Here is an 18,154-nt window from a genome sequence, read left to right on the forward strand (position 1 = left end):
ATAGTCTCGCGTTCTTTAGCCGAAACACGGTAAGGTTGCTGGCGGATTGGGCGAACATCATCGTCGGTAATAATTCGGTGCTTTATGAGGGGTGTTTGACCGACTCTAGATGAAGAGGCGAAGCAAGATTTAAATTCCTTCAGCAGGGTATGCAGTGCGGCCTTCTTCTCGTCCGAAAGCTTCGAACTGACGTCGATGTGGTCCAGAAACTTATCTCCATCAACCATTTCCTCGGATGCGAAGCACTCGGTGACATCCGCTACACGGTCTCCGAAGGCCACGGTGGTGCCGCGGAAAAGATGTCGGTGCTCGAAGTTAAAATTTGTGACGAGTATCTGCGACCGTCCGTCACGCACACGCAGAATGCTTCGCACTGCACACACACCTTGAAGCAGTAAAAGGGATACGTTGCTCTCGGCGACCACGTCACCGTCTTGGAGGTCTTCACAGGTGACTTCTACGAAAGCAGTCGCTCGGGGAGGCAACGTCACGCTTTCGTCGGCAACACGCAGCGCAGGTCTACGACAGCTATCAGCGCCTCGATCGGTTGCAAGTTGCGTCGAGAAAGTCACCATTCGCTCGCGGAGATTTATGATCGCGCCATTCTCTCGAAGGAAGTCCATTCCAAGGATGAGCTGACGAGAACAGTCGCGTAGTACGAGGCAGGTTACCACAAACGTTGACTCGCGTATTTCCACTCTTGCGGTACAGCGACCCAATGGAGTAATAACGTGGCCTCCAGCAGTGCGAATACGCGTCCCATTCCAAGGTGTCATCACTTTCTTAAGACTGGTTGCCAATTTTCCGCTCATAATAGAATAATCTGCACCTGTGTCCACCAATGCGCTGACCTGAAGACCGTCTATCAGCACGGGAATGTCGAGTGAGACTCGGCCACTGGGTTCAGACGCACAATCCGGCATTTCTCTCGCACTGCACTCAGACGTCAATTCAATGTCTGCAGCGTTTTGTGGAAGCGTCGATAGGAGGTCTTCCGCACTTTTAGTCCCAGCGACCTCGCCCCCGAAGGTCGCTGCCTTCAGTTTTCCCGACGAGGGCTTGGGGAACGTCCCCGTGCCATCGTACTGAGACGTGGTCCAATAGCTGCGGGTCGTCGTGGAGATGGAGACCGCGATTGACGCCGTGGGAAAGGCAGACATTGCTGCGCGAGGTAGTCCTCAATTTCTCTTGGCCTCTGACCAACTAGGGGACGAGGCGAATGAATAGAGAAACCGCGCAGTCCAAGTTGTCGGTATGGACATTCCCGGTAGATGTGACCGGCTTCACCGCAATGGAAGCAGAGGGGTCTTCTATCCGACGTACGCCAAATATCGGACTTCCGCGGAGGGGCACGGCGACCGTCGATGTCCAAACCAGCATGCGCAGATTGAATTGAAACTGGCGGCATCGTCTGGATTGGGACTGCAGGGCTTGAGACCGGCATGGAAGTGCGCAGAGCTTCGGCATATGTGCGGTTCCCAACATCAGTGGACGCAGGAGGTGGTTCTAGATTTGTAACCGTTGGTTGAGGGCGACGGCTGTGAAGCACCTGCTGGACCTCGTCCCGAATAATATTGGTGATGCTGCTTACCTCCGGCTGTCTCGCCCCGTGTAGTTTCGCGATTTCCTCGCGGACGACGGAGCGGACGATTTCGCGAATCCACTCAATGCTGTTGCTCCCGAAGCTGGCGGAAAATTCAGTAGGTGATGCAGAATTCACTTGCCGGTTGAGTAGGGCTGACCGCTGATGAAGTACCCTCTCCATCGTAGTGGCTTCGGTCAGGAATTCTGCTACACTCTTCGGAGGACTCCGCACTAGACCAGCAAAAAGCTGCTCCTTCACGCCTCGCATCAGATAGCGTAGCTTTTTTTCTTCTGGCATTGCCGGATCCGCTCGCCTGAAAAGCTGCGTCATGTCCTCCACGTACATGGTGACGGTCTCATTAGGCATCTGGATGCGTGAATGCAATGCACGTTCAGCACGATCGCGGCGGTCGGGGCTCCGGTAGGTCTCCAAGAGGCGATGCTGGAACTCGCGCCAGGATGTCAAGACATCACTTCTGTTCATGAACCACGTTCGGGCGCCGTCTTTCAAACACGCGTAGACGTTGCGGAGTTTGGCGGCTTCGTCCCAGTAGTTGATCGCTGCGACGTGTTCGAACTCGCTCAGCCAGTCGTCCACATCCTCAAACAGCTCTCCGTGAAAGGGACTAGGCATCAGCGGGTTCTGGACAGTGCAATAAATTGGTGCCGACGACGTAGGAGTTTCCATGACGCCTTGAGGCGAAGTCATAGTCGCTCTATGGATAAGCTGTGCCGGTGTCTCTGGTGGTAGGCCTCGTTGGCGGCGGCTTGTTCTGTGAACTGGCGTGTCCACGGGCACAGGGCTTGTGTTCCGGCTCCTGGATGGGCTCTTGTGCATGGGGTGCGTCGTCAGTTGTCGTACCCAGCACCTCCACCAATCTTGTCACCAATCTTTTCTCACTCAAGGAAACCTTCCGCAGAACTGCTCGTCAAGCTAGGACAAAAAGAAAAACTGCTCCAACCCAACCTCTTCGTCCTCTTCCACACGAAAACCACGCGAATTCATGCGGCATTAAAAAGCGGCTCAATCCCAACCTCTTCGTCCTCTTCCACACGAAAACCACGCGAATTCATGCGGCAATATTAGCTTACTCTGGAGGAGATGGAGAGAATGAAGATTATTTTGCCGAATAATATAGCAGTGCACGTTCAATTTCCACCCTATGGTAACTAAAAAATTACTGCTCCCCGTCGGGGCATCGAACACCGGTCTTCCGCGTGACAGGCGGGGATCTGACCACTATACTAACGAGGATATGCGCATGCACGGCAGACACGACGGTATAGTATGCGAGATCACAACTCTAGCTTGACATGACTGTTTCAGTGGGAGAGAAAAAATACAAAGGCACTTGGCGCTCGAGCTTCCCCATTATATTAGCTTACACTGGAGGAGATGGAGAAAACGAAGAATAATACCGAATCGTATAGCAGTGCACGTTCAATTTTCACCCTATGGTAACTAAAAAATTACTGCTCCCCGTCGGTGAATCCAACCCTGGTCTCTCGCGTGACAGGCGGGGATACTGACCACTATACTAACGAAGATATGCGCATGCACGGCAGACACGATGGTATAGTCTGCGAGATCACAACTCTAGCTTGACATGACTGTTGCAGAGGGAGAGAAAAAAAAAGACACCTGGCGCTCGAGCTTCCCCAATATATTAGCTTACTCTGGAGGAGATGGAGAAAACGAAGATTATTTTGCTGAATGGCATAGCAGTGCTGGTTCAATTTCCACCCTATGGTAACTAAAGAATTACTGCTCCCCGTCGGGGAATCGAACCCCGGTCTCCCGCGTGACAGGCGGGGATACTGACCACTATACTAACGAGTATATGCGCATTCAAGGCAGACACGACGGTGTTCTCTGCGAGATCACAACTCTAGCTTGACATGACTGTTTCAGTGGGAGAGAAAAAAAAAACAAAGGCACCTGGCGCTAGAGCTTCCCCAATATATTAGCTTACTCTGGAGGAGATGGAGAGAACGAAAATCATTTTGCCGAATCGTATAGCAGTGCAGGTTCAATTTCCACCCTATGGTAACTAAAAAGTTACTGCTCCCCGTCGGTGAATCCAACCCTGGTCTCCCGCGTGACAGGCGGGGATACTGACCACTATACTAACGAAGATATGCGCGTCCACGGCAGACACGACGGTGTTGTCTGCGAGATCACAACTCTAGTTTGACATGACTGTTTCAGTGAGAGAAAAAAAAGCACCTGGCGCTCGAGCTTCCCCATTACATTAGCTTCACTGGAGGAGATGGAGAAAACGAAGATTATTTTACCGAATGGTATAGCAGTGCAGGTTCAATTTCCGCCCTATGGTAATTGAAAAATTACTGCTCCCCGTCGGTGAATCCAACCCTGGTCTCCCGCGTGACAGGCGGGGATACTGACCACTATACTAACGAAGATATGCGCGTCCACGGCAGACACGACGGTGTTGTCTGCGAGATCACAACTCTAGTTTGACATGACTGTTTCAGTGAGAGAAAAAAAAGCACCTGGCGCTCGAGCTTCCCCATTACATTAGCTTCACTGGAGGAGATGGAGAAAACGAAGATTATTTTACCGAATGGTATAGCAGTGCAGGTTCAATTTCCGCCCTATGGTAATTGAAAAATTACTGCTCCCCGTCGGTGAATCCAACCCTGGTCTCCCGCGTGACAGGCGGGGATACTGACCACTATACTAACGAGGATATGCTCGTCCATGGCAGACACGACGGTGTTGTCTGCGAGATCACAACTCTAGTTTGACATAACTGTTTCAGTGAGAGAAAAAAAAAGTACCTGGCGCTCGAGCTTCCCCACTACATTGGCTTACTCTGAAGGAGATGGAGAAAACGAAGATTATTTTGCCAAATAGTATAGCAGTGCAGGTTCAATTTCCACCCTATGGTAACTAAAAAATTACTTCTCCCCGTCGGGGAATCGAACCCCGGTCTCCCGCGTGACTGGCGGGGATACTGACCACTATACTAACGATTTTTTTTTTCTTTATTGCCTTCTTGACTACAGGTCAAGCTAATATGACAATCACTATTACACGTGTTTCATGCGTGACAACGCGTCAAACAAAGATATTACATCTTCATTACAGTCGGTAGTCTTATACACATCTCGCACTTTTATAACAGCTTCCACGAAACACTCATTAACGGATAGAACTCTCACATCACAGTGTCTGTACGATAGCATACTACGCCAAACCGAATGAAGACCAAGTACAAATATAACATCCAAATTTTGCACAGAACTATCACAAGGCAAAAAACGAATTCCATATGAAGTAAGAGGTAAATCTTTTTTTAAAGTTCTCTGTAAAATGTCCCAAAAGAAAATGGCGTTCTTACAATCAATAAACACATGTTCGATGGTCTCAGGTTTGTTACACAGGAGACAGCTGCTTCCCCATGGTACATACATCCCTCTCTCTTCAAGCCACGTTTTTACTGGCAAGGTTCCCGTATGAAGTTTAAAAAAGAAGGTTTTCACATTGGGTGGTATACACATGTTTTTCACTCGCTTTAGTACGTCATGACCATATGATTTTTCATACCTTGAACGGTACAGGGGCACAGGAAAAACGTTCTGTATTAGGTCTTTCATAAGGCGCTTTCTTTTCACATTAGTTAGGTAATCTATCGAAAACCTCGCCCTTAAGAAACGATATGAGAACACAACTTCGCGCAAGAACGGGGACAAGGTGTGTCGATCTCGCCTGTCTGAAGATACAAAGAAGTCAGGCATGTGGTGTAACAGCGTTGTTTGAAATAAAGAACGTAAAAAAGAGTCTCTCTGGTCTCTAATGAGCAGGAAACGTGATATTACTTGGTTAAGAAACAGATGGCACAGAGACAGCCCTCCTTGCTTAACTCGCCGAAACAAGTTCGTTCTAGATGTTCTCTCCCACGTAGAGCTCCAGATGAACGTGGCGAATATCCTGTGGACTTTGTGAATGGTTTTACGCTTACAACTAAGTACTTGCAAAAGGTACATAATTTTAGCAGCCAAAAATACGTTGCATACAGCTGACCGAGAGAATATTGATAAGCCACGACCACCCCATCCTTCAGCGGTCGCGCGCAGTTCTTCAGCCTTTTCAAGCCAAAATGCTTCACTGTCTTGATACCTGTCCAATGGTACCCCAAGGTAACTACTAGGCGTCGTGAGCCACTGAATATTTCCAAAAGAACTGGGCGTAAGGTCCCAATTACCATGCCATAAACCAATGCTTTTTTCTTTGTTCATTAAGCTTCCACTCGTGTCACAAAACCTTTGAGTGATTTTTAATAACGAAGTGACACTCTCTCTATCAACTGCAAAAAAGGCAATATCGTCGGCGTATGCCAAAACACGCACTTCACATGACTGCAACCTGAAACCATTAATCCCTGCATGGTGAATCACTTTCTGACACAATGGTTCCAAAAATAGAGCGAAGAGCAAAGGACACAAAGGACACCCCTGGCGCACGGAGGAAAGTACTTGTATGCGCTGTGAGAGTTCTCTATTAACAATTAAATTTGTGGTTGAATTTTTATATGCCAATTTAATACCTTTACATATGATCGCACCAAGACCAACGTACTCAGCTAGCATGAAGAGTATATTGTGTGGAACCCTGTCGAAAGCCTTGGCTAGATCAATTTGCAACATAGCTACTTTTAGAAGCGCAGCGTCACAATACTCCAAAATGCTCCTGGCAACATGAATATTCGTGAATATGCTCCTACGCTTGATGCCGCAAGTCTGATGTGACCCGACCAACTTATATATAACTCCTTGCAACCTCCTAGCCAGAACTTTCATAAACACCTTATAATCTACGTTTGTTAGCGTGATTGGCCTGTATCCTGTCATTTTGCGTAAAACATGTTGCTCTTTCCCTTTAGGAATCATCACGGTATGCGCTCGATTAAACGATGGAGGCAAAGCTCCGCGATCTAAAGACTCTGAAAAAACCTCATGCAATGCGGCGGCCATATCCTCCTTGAACGCCTTGTAAAAGGCAGCATTAATGCCATCTGGACCAGGTGATTTGCCCATGCCGAGATCATCGATAGCCTTCTCAATTTCCCCTACACTAATAGACATTTCCAATAAATTTGTGTCCTCAGCATTAAGTGTCGGCATTTCTATCAAGAACTCATCTACAAAACCCGGCTCCTTTGGTTCGCGATAAGCAAACAAGTCCTGATAATAGTTTTCAAAAGCTTTCATAATATCTTTATGTTCTTTCAATATTTTACCATTCCATTCTATCTCTAGTATGTCATGAGCTCGAGCATATGCCTTTTCATCTGACAAGGCCCGCTTTGTCGGGGCTTCACCTACGAGGTATCTCTCAGCTCTTGCTCGTATAATTGCGCCTTTATATTTATCTTCTTCAAGACATTCAATTTTGTTTTTGACAACCTGCAGTTGATGTGTGAATAAGCCCGGGTTTTCTGCTTCAATATTCACCAAATCATTTAGCTCTGCCCGTAGCTCACGTTCCTGTTTTCGAGCTTGGTACTGCATGTAGCAACCACACTCTATTGCATTCATTTTTATCTTTTGCTTAAATAATTCCCATCTTTCCGTGGCACTCTTTTCTGCGTTTTTGAAAAAATTCTCGATTTCCTTCTTTGTCTTATCTACAAACCCTTCGTGCGTAATTATCTTAGTATTCAGTTTCCATGTTTCCCATACAACCTTCTTTTTGCACTTTCTACCTATCTCAAACAAAACTAAGCAATGATCACTGAAGGAAACAGCATAAACGTCATAGTTCTGACATAAAGGTACTATCTCAGAACAAACATATGCTCGATCTAGTCGTGCGTGACTCGAACCTTGAAAATGTGTGAAGTGCTGGCGACTGCCACCCATCGCAAACAGAGCTACGTCATGTAAAAAGTACTTATTAAGGCTGTCTCTAAGCAACCCAACGCTTTCATCACCTAATTTAGCAGTATACGTGCAATCTTCTTGGGTCAAAACACAATTGAAGTCACCCAACAGAACCACACATTTCTGACATTCAAAGTACTCTTGCATTTCCCGAAAAAACAAACATCTGTCTCTCGAATTTGTAGGTGCATATACACAGATAACTCTAAATTTAGTGATCCCGTAACAAAAGTCACACAAAACAAAACGCCCGTGTAGGCAACTTTTGACCTCTTCCACTACAATACCAAGAGAGTTCTTGACAAAAATAATACATCCGGCTGATGCTCCCACTGCATAGCTCACACACGCATTGTACCCCAATGAAAATTCTGCTACCAAGCTATCCGTCGCGTCCTCAGTACTAACTTTAGTCTCCTGGACCGCGAGCAAGTCAAGGTCTTTTTCTTGCATCAAGCGTTTCAACTGGTACTGTTTGCGACGCGTTCCTAGACCACGTACATTCAGCGTACCAATGCGTAAAGGCGCAGTCATGCTAGCCATGTTGATGACAAAGATGAAAACTACAATGCTGCGCTTACCGTGTCTCGTATACCGTGCAGTGGGAAAACCGGGGTCTTACGCGTCTAGATCGTGTCCCCGAACCGGCGACGATGACGCCGACCGGGTTTCGAGGGCATATTTTTTACTCTTAGCGCCCGTGACGCGATGCCACAGACGCTCCGGGCGTTTCAGGTTGCGTTCCGTGCTCTCCACTCGGTAACGCTTGCCGCGTCCCGTGGTCGCTTCCGGAGACTTGGCTTTGACGCGGGATCACCGTCGAGAGCAGTCGCACCTCACTTCGGCTCCGCCAATTTTCGGCCCTCGCGTCGGTCCTTTCGACCCTATCCGGATAATTTCTTCACGGGTGGCTGGAGCACATTGTCTGGATTTCTTCGACACCCACTTTATTGCGAAACTCGCCCGGGGTGGCCCGGGAGAGCTTTCGAAAGCCTTCGACCACGCCGTGCACCGACCTAGGCCTCTTAGGCCTAGCTCGAGTGCGGCCGCCTGCACATCAGCTGACAGACGGAGCGACCGCCCGGCCGCCCGCCGCTGCCTCGTCGCCCATCTCCTAGCTGTCCACCGCTATGGAGTATATTGTCAAAGGACAGGACGTGTCCCCCGAGGAACTCTCGGACGAATCCTGGCAGTCGCCAGGCCTCCGCGCCCAAGAGCAACGCCGCGCAGCCTTGCGCCTTGCCACCGCCGCAACTAAGCCCACCACCACGCCGGCTTCTCTGCCCTCGTCGAAGCGGGTAAATACATCGCCTCCGCAGCACCGCCGCCGCGCTCCGCTCCCTCGTCTCCCGGCGGACACGATTCACATCGTCGGCCGCCCAAAAAGCCCCGTAGAACTCACCAAGCTACAGCCTTGGCACTTGTACACCGCCTTGCTGCAAGCAGCGTTCCTGCAAGACCTCCCGCCCGCATCTCGCGACACGGTGCGGATCCACCCCGTCAACAACACTTTTACGCTCAGCGTCGCGGACTCGGCTCGTGCACAAGCATACCTCCGCATCACCTCCCTCACGGTTTCCGGCAACACTTTCACCGTCCACCTTTACGCCCCACCGCCAGACGATGCCCTCAGGGGCATACTGTACCACGCCTTCGACGACTTCACGGACCAAGCCATCCTTGAAGACCTTCAGGCAAGCAATCCTACCCTCTCTGTTGTGGGCGGCCGCCGCATGGGCAAGGCCCCTCACATCTTGGTCACCCTCATGGAGCCGAAACTACCGCGGTGGATCTTCTACCACGGTGTCCAGCTTCGCCTCCTTCCGTTCCGCAACAAGGTGGAAGCCTGCTACAATTGCCGCTCGACCGGCCACCGGACCGACGTGTGCCCCAAGCCGCGGCAGGAGCGGTGCCATCGGTGCGGCGCTGCTCACCCCACACCGCCCGAAGGATCGCCACCCACTTGCAACCCCCGCTGCATCGTCTGCAATGGGAATCACTCCACGTACAGTTCCAACTGTAAACACCGCTACGTGCAGCGCCCTCAACGCCAGAAGGCCCCGGCACCTGACACACACCCCCCGCCACAACAGCCTGTTCCGCCCGCAGCGGTAGTGCGCTCTTCCCAGCAAGCAGCAAGTGGTCCCTCACCAGCTCCACCGCCCAAGTCGGTTACTGCCTCTCCGCCCCCCGTACCAGCGGTGCCTAAACCCACATCACAGCCCATGAATTCGACATGGCCCCGCGGCGCCCCCGGCTTGCCCTCGGAGCCGCAGGTTGTTGCACTGCAGCAAGAAAACGCCTCCCTCCGACAGCAGGTCACTGCACAAAGCGCTCAAATTGCAGCTCAGAAGACCCAAATTGATTCCCTCCAAGCGAAACTGCAAGCTCTTGAAGAGAAGCTGGAATCAGCCATCACAGTGAAATCCTCTCTGCCCTCTACCATTTGCTCCTCCTCCGACATGGACGTTCAGACTCCCGAAGGATGCACTGGCAAGCGCCGTCGACCCAACACTCCCCTTGAATCTCTTCACTTTTCTGAAGAGGTCCAGGTATCCATCAAGACGGCCTTGGTGGATCTTGAAGAGCGGTTGGATAGCCGCTTCAACTCCGTCCACCAGCTTCTCACTGCACAGCACGAAGCTCTAAATTCCCTGCGCACAGACTTCGCCGCCTACCCCCCCGCCACGTCCTTCCAATCTCTACAGTCAACAGTTGATAGCCTACAAACTGCCATGCTTGGAAGCATCCGAGCAAAGCTACCCCTCCATGCCCGCACCACCACCTCCTCCGGCGCCGCCCGAACCTCGCAAACACCGGTCGAGGCAACATCTTCCGCTGTTAAAAATGGCTGACCGATCCATCGTCACCATTTGGCAGTGGAACTGCCGTGGTTTTCGTCCCAAGCGTAACCACCTCCTTCTCCACCTACAACAACTAGACCCCTCGGACGCGCCTGATATCATCGTACTACAGGAAACTCACGCCGACGTCTCCCTCTCGGGTTACGTCGCCTACAACCAAGTAACTCACCATCCTCTGCCCCATCCCGTGACGGCCGTCCTCACCCGGCGGACGCTCGCTGTCAATCGACACGATCTACCCTTCCCTGCAGTCCATCACGTCTTTCTCGAGACACTACCTCAGCAACGTGAACAGCCCTCTCTGTTTATTCTCAACGTGTACAACCCCCCTCGCTCCACTGAAGACGCGTCTCTCCTAGCCTTGCTCCGTGCCGCTGCAGCGAAAGCAGCCAAATCACCCCTTCTTATTCTCGGCGACTTCAACGTCAAGCATCCGGACTGGGGTTACTCGAAGGCAGATGGCCCCGGAAGGAGGCTGTGGCAGCTCGCTCACGATCTCAACCTTTCCCTGCTCACCGACCCCACGCAACCAACGCGCATCGGCAACAGTGTGTGCCGCGATACCACCCCGGACCTCAGCTTCTGCCGCAGCGTGCCCGACGCGCGCTGGTATAACACGCATCAGTCCCTCGGCAGTGACCACTATGTCCTCACCATTCAAGTTCTCACCTCCCCCAGCAAGCCGCGCCCACACACGGCCCGCTATACAGACTGGGACGCTTTCCGAGAACGCCGGTTGCACTCCGCCACTTCCAACATCGAGGACCTCTCGACGTGGACCGACCAGCTGCTAGAGGACCTCGACGCAGTCACCGCCTCGATCCCCACCACGAAGGACTATCCAGCAACGGACGCCCGTCTTGCCCACCTGTGGGCCGCCCGCACCGGCCTTTGCAACCGTTGGCAGAAGCAACGTCACAACCGTCGCTTACGCCGCCGCATTGCGCACCTCGATCGTACGATCGAGCAACACACCACCGCGCTCGCCCGCCAACAGTGGGAGCAGCTCTGCTCGGGTCTCTCTGGTCAGTTGGGCTGCAAACAGTCCTGGCATCTCCTCCGCCACCTCCTCGACCCTGCTTCTGCCAAGTTGGTCGCTCGGCAGCAGTTACAACGAGTGGTCCGGGCTTACCCCGGCGACACTCCGTCGCTGATGGCAGACCTGTCCGCCAAATACCTTCAGCTTCTGCCTCCTGGCACACCTCCTCCCCCTCTCGCGTCCTACTCTGGGGCCCCCAACCCAGTACTGGACGCCGATATCACGGAAGCGGAGGTCTACGCGGCATTACAGAAGCTCCGCACCACTTCCGCCCCCGGCCCAGATCGCATCCCCAACAAGCTCCTCCGAAACCTCGACGCCCCTTCGGCTGCTACCCTCACTTCGTTCCTCAACGAGTGCTGGCGCTCCGGCAACCTCCCCAAATCATGGAAACACGCTCGCGTGGCTTTCATCCCCAAGCCGGGCAAGAAACTCACAATCGAGAATCTCAGGCCCATTTCACTCACCTCGTGCGTCGGCAAGCTTCTAGAACATGTCGTTCTCGCTCGCTTGCAAACGTACACGGACGCACACCATCTCCTTCCCCACACCATGCTTGGTTTCCGCCCCCACCTATCCACGCAAGATGTCCTCTTACAACTCCACCATGATCTCCTCGACCCACCCACATTTTCAGACACAAAGGCTCTCCTTAGCCTGGACCTTCACAAGGCGTTCGACCACGTCTCCCATTCGGCTATCCTTGCCGAACTCGCAGCCCTCAATCCCGGCACCCGCACCTACAACTACATTCGCGCGTTCCTCACCGCCCGCACGGCCGAAATCATCATAGGGGACCTCCCGTCTCCCACGTACGAGCTTGGCCCTCGTGGCACCCCTCAGGGCGCCGTCTTGTCGCCTTTTCTATTCAATCTTGTCCTCCGCTCGCTTCCTGGCAAGCTGGACCGTATCCCCGGTCTTAAACACACCCTGTACGCGGACGATATTGCTCTCTGGGTCACGTCGGGCTCTGACGGCCATATCGAGCAGACGTTGCAACGCGCAACCGACGTCGTCACGTCCCACGTGCACGCGGCCGGTCTTACTTGCTCAGCGGCCAAATCGGCCCTTCTTCTCATGCGGCCTCCCGACCGGCGTCGCTACAAAACTCCCCACCCCACCATCTCGGTTCATGCCAACTCTACTCCTGTCCCCGTCGTTTCGCATCTCCGCGTGCTCGGGCTGATCCTACAGTCCAACCGCCATAATACACACACCATAGACAAGCTCTCGCTCTCGGTGCAGCAGACCGCACGTATGCTCGCCCGTGTCCGTGCGCGGCGTGAGGGCATGCGAGAACACGATCTACTTCGCCTTGTCGACGCTTTCGTCGTTTCCCGCCTCACGTACGGCCTTCCTTATACACGTCTCCTAAAATCGGAACGCGATAAAATTGACGTCCTCATCCGCCGGGCATACAAGACTGCCCTCGGCCTTCCCCCCAACACGTCCACCGATCGTCTTCTCCGTTTGGGTGTACACAACACGCTCGACGAGTTGATTGAGGCTCACCGCTCCGCTCAAGTGCAACGCCTTTACCGTTCGCCGACCGGTCGCCACATCCTTTCCTCCATCGGCCACGACACCTCCTCCCACCCTCCGGATCTGGTCTCATTACCCCATGCTATTCGAGCGGCGTTCTACATCAAGCCGCTACCTAAGAATATGCTGGCGGGCCACCACGACGCTCGCCGCCAAGCCCGTGCCGCCATGCTTCACGCAAAGTACGCCGACCACCCGGCCGTCGCCTACGTAGATGCGGCCCGATACAATGCACGCAGGGACGCCTTCGTAGTCGTTTCCGTGTCGCCCTCCTCAGCTCCTTTGGGGCCGACCATCACGGCTGGCACCGTCAGAACGCCTTACGCCGTCGAGGCGGAGGAAGTGGCCATTGCTTTGGCCGCGACCTCGGCTGACGCAAGCGTCATAATCAGCGACTCGAAACAAGCCATCTCGAATTTCGCGCGAGGTCTCGTCTCGCCTACCACCCTACGGCTACTTCGGCCCCTACTGCAGCAAGATGAGCAGTGCCGCATAGAACTGATCTGGGTCCCCGCCCACTCGGGTCACCCCGGCAACGAGACAGCTCACCAACGCGCTCGAGGATTCGTCGACCGAGCGGTGGGCCACTCAGAGTCGGACGCCCTGGTGCCGGAGCCCCTGGTCACCTACCACGACATCACTCAGCACTATCGCCTCGAGCGATATTTCTATTCACATCCTCACAGCAGCCTTCCCAAGCGGTCCGAGATCGCCTGGCGTCGCCTACAGACCCGCACCTTCCCGTGCCCCCTCGTGTTTTCATACATGCACCCAGGTGCCATCGATCCACGCTGCTGCCTGTGCGGCAACGTTGCCTCGTTGAACCACATCCTCTGGGGCTGCCCGGAGGATCCCCCGCCCGCCGACCTCCTTTGCTCACCCCCCACCGAGGGACAATGGGAGGCCCTTCTCTCCAGCAACGACATAGACATCCAGACACGGGTCCTGAAACGAGCGGAAGAAGTCATCGAGAAACACAGCCTGGCAGCCTTCGTGGCTTAGCCTCCCTTACCCCTCACCCCTTCGACTAATAAAGTTGTTACTCACTCACTCCGGAGACTTTGAGCCGGCTTCTGGCGTAGCCATCTCGCCACTGGTACCCATATCTTCCTCCATCGATTCTTGAATGTCCTGCTGGCCGCCTGTTGCGGCCAACTCCTCGGATTCTTTCGTTGAGTCTTTGCCATCTTGCGTTGTCGCGTCGGCTGTCTCTTCTCCAGTTGCCTGAACCGCGGCGTCGGGTCCCACGGCGTTGCTGCCAGGGGCCAACTTCTCAGCCTCTTCGGCGTCCATTAGATTATCTTGGGCGTCGTCTGTTGGCAGCACGGTCTTCGTTACTCTGGCATAACTCCTGACGCAATCTTGACTTTCATGACCAAACGCTCGGCATACACCACAGCGGGGAGTCTGGCAGTCTCGTCGTATATGTCCTTGCATGTGACACCTTAGGCAAAGCGGTGCCCGACCCGGGGCCACAAGAAGGACGGTGCCCCCTCCAATCTTAAAAATGTGCGGCAAGTCTTCTAGCACCACGCCTTCCTTCAGTTTCAGTCGCACCACCCTCGTCGTCGATATCGCGTGTTCAAAGCCCGCGACAGTCCAGTTGTCGTTGGAAACTCCCAGAACTTCACCAAACTCACCTAACGCTTGTCGAATGCTCTCATTCGGGACCGCAAAGTCAACCCAGTGGATTTTCACGGTTACATCATGTTGGATAGGGTCGATGATAGCACAGAAGCCACCCTTGACTTGGAGTCCACCTGTTTTGAGTAATGCTTCTTTGTCATCCTTGCTTCGCATCTTCGCCAGCCAGAGGTGATTCATCTGGAAGGCTCCAATGCCAATGATCGCCTTGATGAGTCCCACTTCTTCCAACGGGGCCCGAAAGTCTTCCAACCGGTATGGTCTTTTTTCCAAATCCCCGTGCAGAAACACACACTCTTCTATACTGTCACCCGACGACAATGTAGGCAACAAAAACCTGTAATCAGATGGTGCAGAAGGGAACCTAATACCGCGGCCAGCAGCGGCCGCCGGAGCACCTCGCACGGAGCGAGCCATCACACGTCCGTCTCCCACCGAAGCCGAACGCAGAGTGACCACTATACTAACGAAGATATGCGCATGCACGGCAGACACGATGGTATAGTCTGCGAGATCACAACTCTAGCTTGACATGACTGTTTCAGAGGGAGAGAAAAAAAAACAAAGACACCTGGCGCTCGAGCTTCCCCAATATATAAGCTTACTCTGGAGGAGATGGAGAAAACGAAGATTATTTTGCTGAATGGCATAGCAGTGCTGGTTCAATTTCCACCCTATGGTAACTAAAGAATTACTGCTCCCCGTCGGGGAATCGAACCCCGGTCTCCCGCGTGACAGGCGGGGATACTGACCACTATACTAACGAGGATATGCGCATTCAAGGCAGACACGATGGTGTTCTCTGCGAGATCACAACTCTAGCTTGACATGACTGTTTCAGTGGGAGAGAAAAAAAAACAAAGGCACCTGGCGCTAGAGCTTCCCCAATATATTAGCTTACTCTGGAGGAGATGGAGAGAACGAAAATTATATTGCCGAATCGTATAGCAGTGCACGTTCAATTTCCACCCTATGGTAACTAAAAAGTTACTGCTCCCCGTCGGTGAATCCAACCCCGGTCTCCCGCGTGACAGGCGGGGATACTGACCACTATACTAACGAGGATATGCGCGTCCACTGCAGACACGACGGTGTTGTCTGCGAGATCACAACTCTAGTTTGACATGACTGTTTCAGTGAGAGAAAAAAAAGCACCTGGCGCTCGAGCTTCCCCATTACAATAGCTTACTCTGGTGGAGATGGAGAAAACGAAGATTATTTTGCCCAATGGTATAGCAGTGCAGGTTCAATTTCCGCCCCTGGTAACTAACAAATTACTGCTCCCCGTCGGGGAATCGAACCCCGGTTTCCCGCGCGAGAGGCGGGGATACTGTCCACTATACTAACGAGGACATGCGCATGCACGGCAGACACGACTGTGTTGTCTGCGAGATCACAACTCTAGCTTGACATGACAGTTTCAGTGGGAGAGAAAAAAAAACAAAGACACCTGGTGCTAGAGCTTCCCCATTAAATTAGCTTACTCTGGAGGAGATGGAGAAAACGAAGAATAATAACGAATCGTATAGCAGTGCACGTTCAATTTCCTCCCTATGGTAACTAAAATATTACTGCTCCCCGTCGGTGAATCGAACCCCGGTCTCCCGCGTGACAGGCGGGGATACTGACCACTATACTAACGAGGATATGCGCATTCAAGGCAGACACGACGGTGTTCTCTGCGAGATCACCACTCTAGCTTGACATGACTGTTTCAGTGAGAGAAAAAAAAAAGCACCTGGCGCTAGAGCTTCCCCATTACATTAGCTTCACTGGAGGAGATGGAGAAAACGAAGATTATTTTACCGAATGGTATAGCAGTGCAGGTTCAATTTCCGCCCTATGGTAATTGAAAAATTCTGCTCCCCGTCGGTGAATCCAACCCCGGCCTCCCGCGTGACAGGCGGGGATACTGACCACTATACTAACGAGGATATGCTCGTCCATGGCAGACACGACGATGTTGTCTGCGAGATCACAACTCTAGTTTGACATGACTGTTTCAGTGAGAGAAAAAAAAGCACCTGGCGCTCGAGCTTCCCCATTATATTAGCTTACTCTGGAGGAGATGGAGAAAACGAAGATTATTTTGCCGAATGGTATAGCAGTGCAGGTTCAATTTCCGCCCTATGGTAACTAAAAAATTACTGCTCCCCGTCGGGGAATCGAACACCGGTCTTCCGCGTGACAGGCGGGGATCTGACCACTATACTAACGAGGATATGCGCATGCACGGCAGACACGACGGTATAGTCTGCGAGATCACAACTCTAGCTTGACATGACGTTTTCAGTGGGAGAGAAAAAATACAAAGACACCTGGCGCTCAAGCTTCCCCATTATATTAGCTTACTCTGGAGGAGATGGAGAAAACGAAGAATAATACCGAATCGTATAGCAGTGCACGTTCAATTTTCACCCTATGGTAACTAAAAAATTACTTCTCCCCGTCGGTGAATCCAACCCTGGTCTCTCGCGTGACAGGCGGGGATACTGTCCACTATGGTAACGAGGATATGCCCTTGCACGGCAGACACGACGGTTTTGTCTGCGAGATCACAACTCTAGTTTGACATGACTGTTTCAGTGAGAGAAAAAAAAGCACCTGGCGCTCGAGCTTCCCACTTACATTAGCTTACTCAGGAGGAGATGGGGAAAACAAAGATTATTTTGCCGAATGGTATAGCAGTGCAGGTTCAATTTCCGCCCTATGGTAACTAACAAATTACTGCTTCCGTCGGAGAATCGAACCCTGGTCTCCCGCGTGACAGGCGGGGATACTGACCACTATACTAACGAGGATATGCGCATCCACGGCAGACACGACTGTGTTGTCTGCGAGATCACAACTCTAGCTTGACACGACTGTTTCAGTGGGAGAGAAAAAAAAAACAAAGACACCTGGCGCTCGAGCTTCTCCATTATATTAGCTTACTCTGGAGAAGATGGAGAGAATGAAGAATATTTTGCCGAATAATGTAGCAGTGCACGTTCAATTTCCACCCTATGGTAACTAAAAAATTACTGCTCCCCGTCGAAGAATCGAACACCGGTCTTCCGCGTGACAGGCGGGGATCTGACCACTATACTAACGAGGATATGCGCATGCACGGCAGACACGACGGTATAGTCTGCGAGATCACAACTCTAGCTTGACATGACGTTTTCAGTGGGAGAGAAAAAATACAAAGACACCTGGCGCTCAAGCTTCCCCATTATATTAGCTTACTCTGGAGGAGATGGAGAAAACGAAGAATAATACCGAATCGTATAGCAGTGCACGTTCAATTTTCACCCTATGGTAACTAAAAAATTACTTCTCCCCGTCGGTGAATCCAACCCTGGTCTCTCGCGTGACAGGCGGGGATACTGACCACTATACTAACGAAGATATGCGCATGCACGGCAGACACGATGGTATAGTCTGCGATATCACAACTCTAGCTTGACATGACTGTTTCAGAGGAAAAGAAAAAAAAACAAAGACACCTGGCGCTCGAGCTTCCCCAATATATTAGCTTACTCTGGAGGAGATGAAGAAAACGAAGATTATTTTGCTGAATGGCATAGCAGTG

General features: G+C 52.1%; 4 non-coding genes across 4 annotated transcripts; all 4 read right to left on the reverse strand.

The window, feature by feature from the left end:
* Positions 1 to 3,352: 3,352 nt before the first annotated feature.
* Positions 3,353 to 3,424, reverse strand: TRNAD-GUC (transfer RNA aspartic acid (anticodon GUC)). Its single transcript has one exon. It is a non-coding gene; the product is annotated as a tRNA-Asp (tRNA).
* An 11,853-nt stretch (positions 3,425 to 15,277) lies between these two features.
* On the reverse strand, positions 15,278 to 15,349 carry TRNAD-GUC (transfer RNA aspartic acid (anticodon GUC)). Its single transcript has one exon. It is a non-coding gene; the product is annotated as a tRNA-Asp (tRNA).
* A 511-nt stretch (positions 15,350 to 15,860) lies between these two features.
* TRNAE-CUC (transfer RNA glutamic acid (anticodon CUC)) lies at positions 15,861 to 15,932 on the reverse strand. The gene has a single exon. It is a non-coding gene; the product is annotated as a tRNA-Glu (tRNA).
* Positions 15,933 to 16,154: 222 nt separating this feature from the next.
* TRNAD-GUC (transfer RNA aspartic acid (anticodon GUC)) lies at positions 16,155 to 16,226 on the reverse strand. Its single transcript has one exon. It is a non-coding gene; the product is annotated as a tRNA-Asp (tRNA).
* Between the last annotated feature and the right edge of the window lie 1,928 nt (positions 16,227 to 18,154).

Source organism: Rhipicephalus microplus, chromosome 9, assembly GCF_043290135.1.
Source record: "Rhipicephalus microplus isolate Deutch F79 chromosome 9, USDA_Rmic, whole genome shotgun sequence".
Lineage (NCBI taxonomy): Eukaryota > Metazoa > Arthropoda > Arachnida > Ixodida > Ixodidae > Rhipicephalus > Rhipicephalus microplus.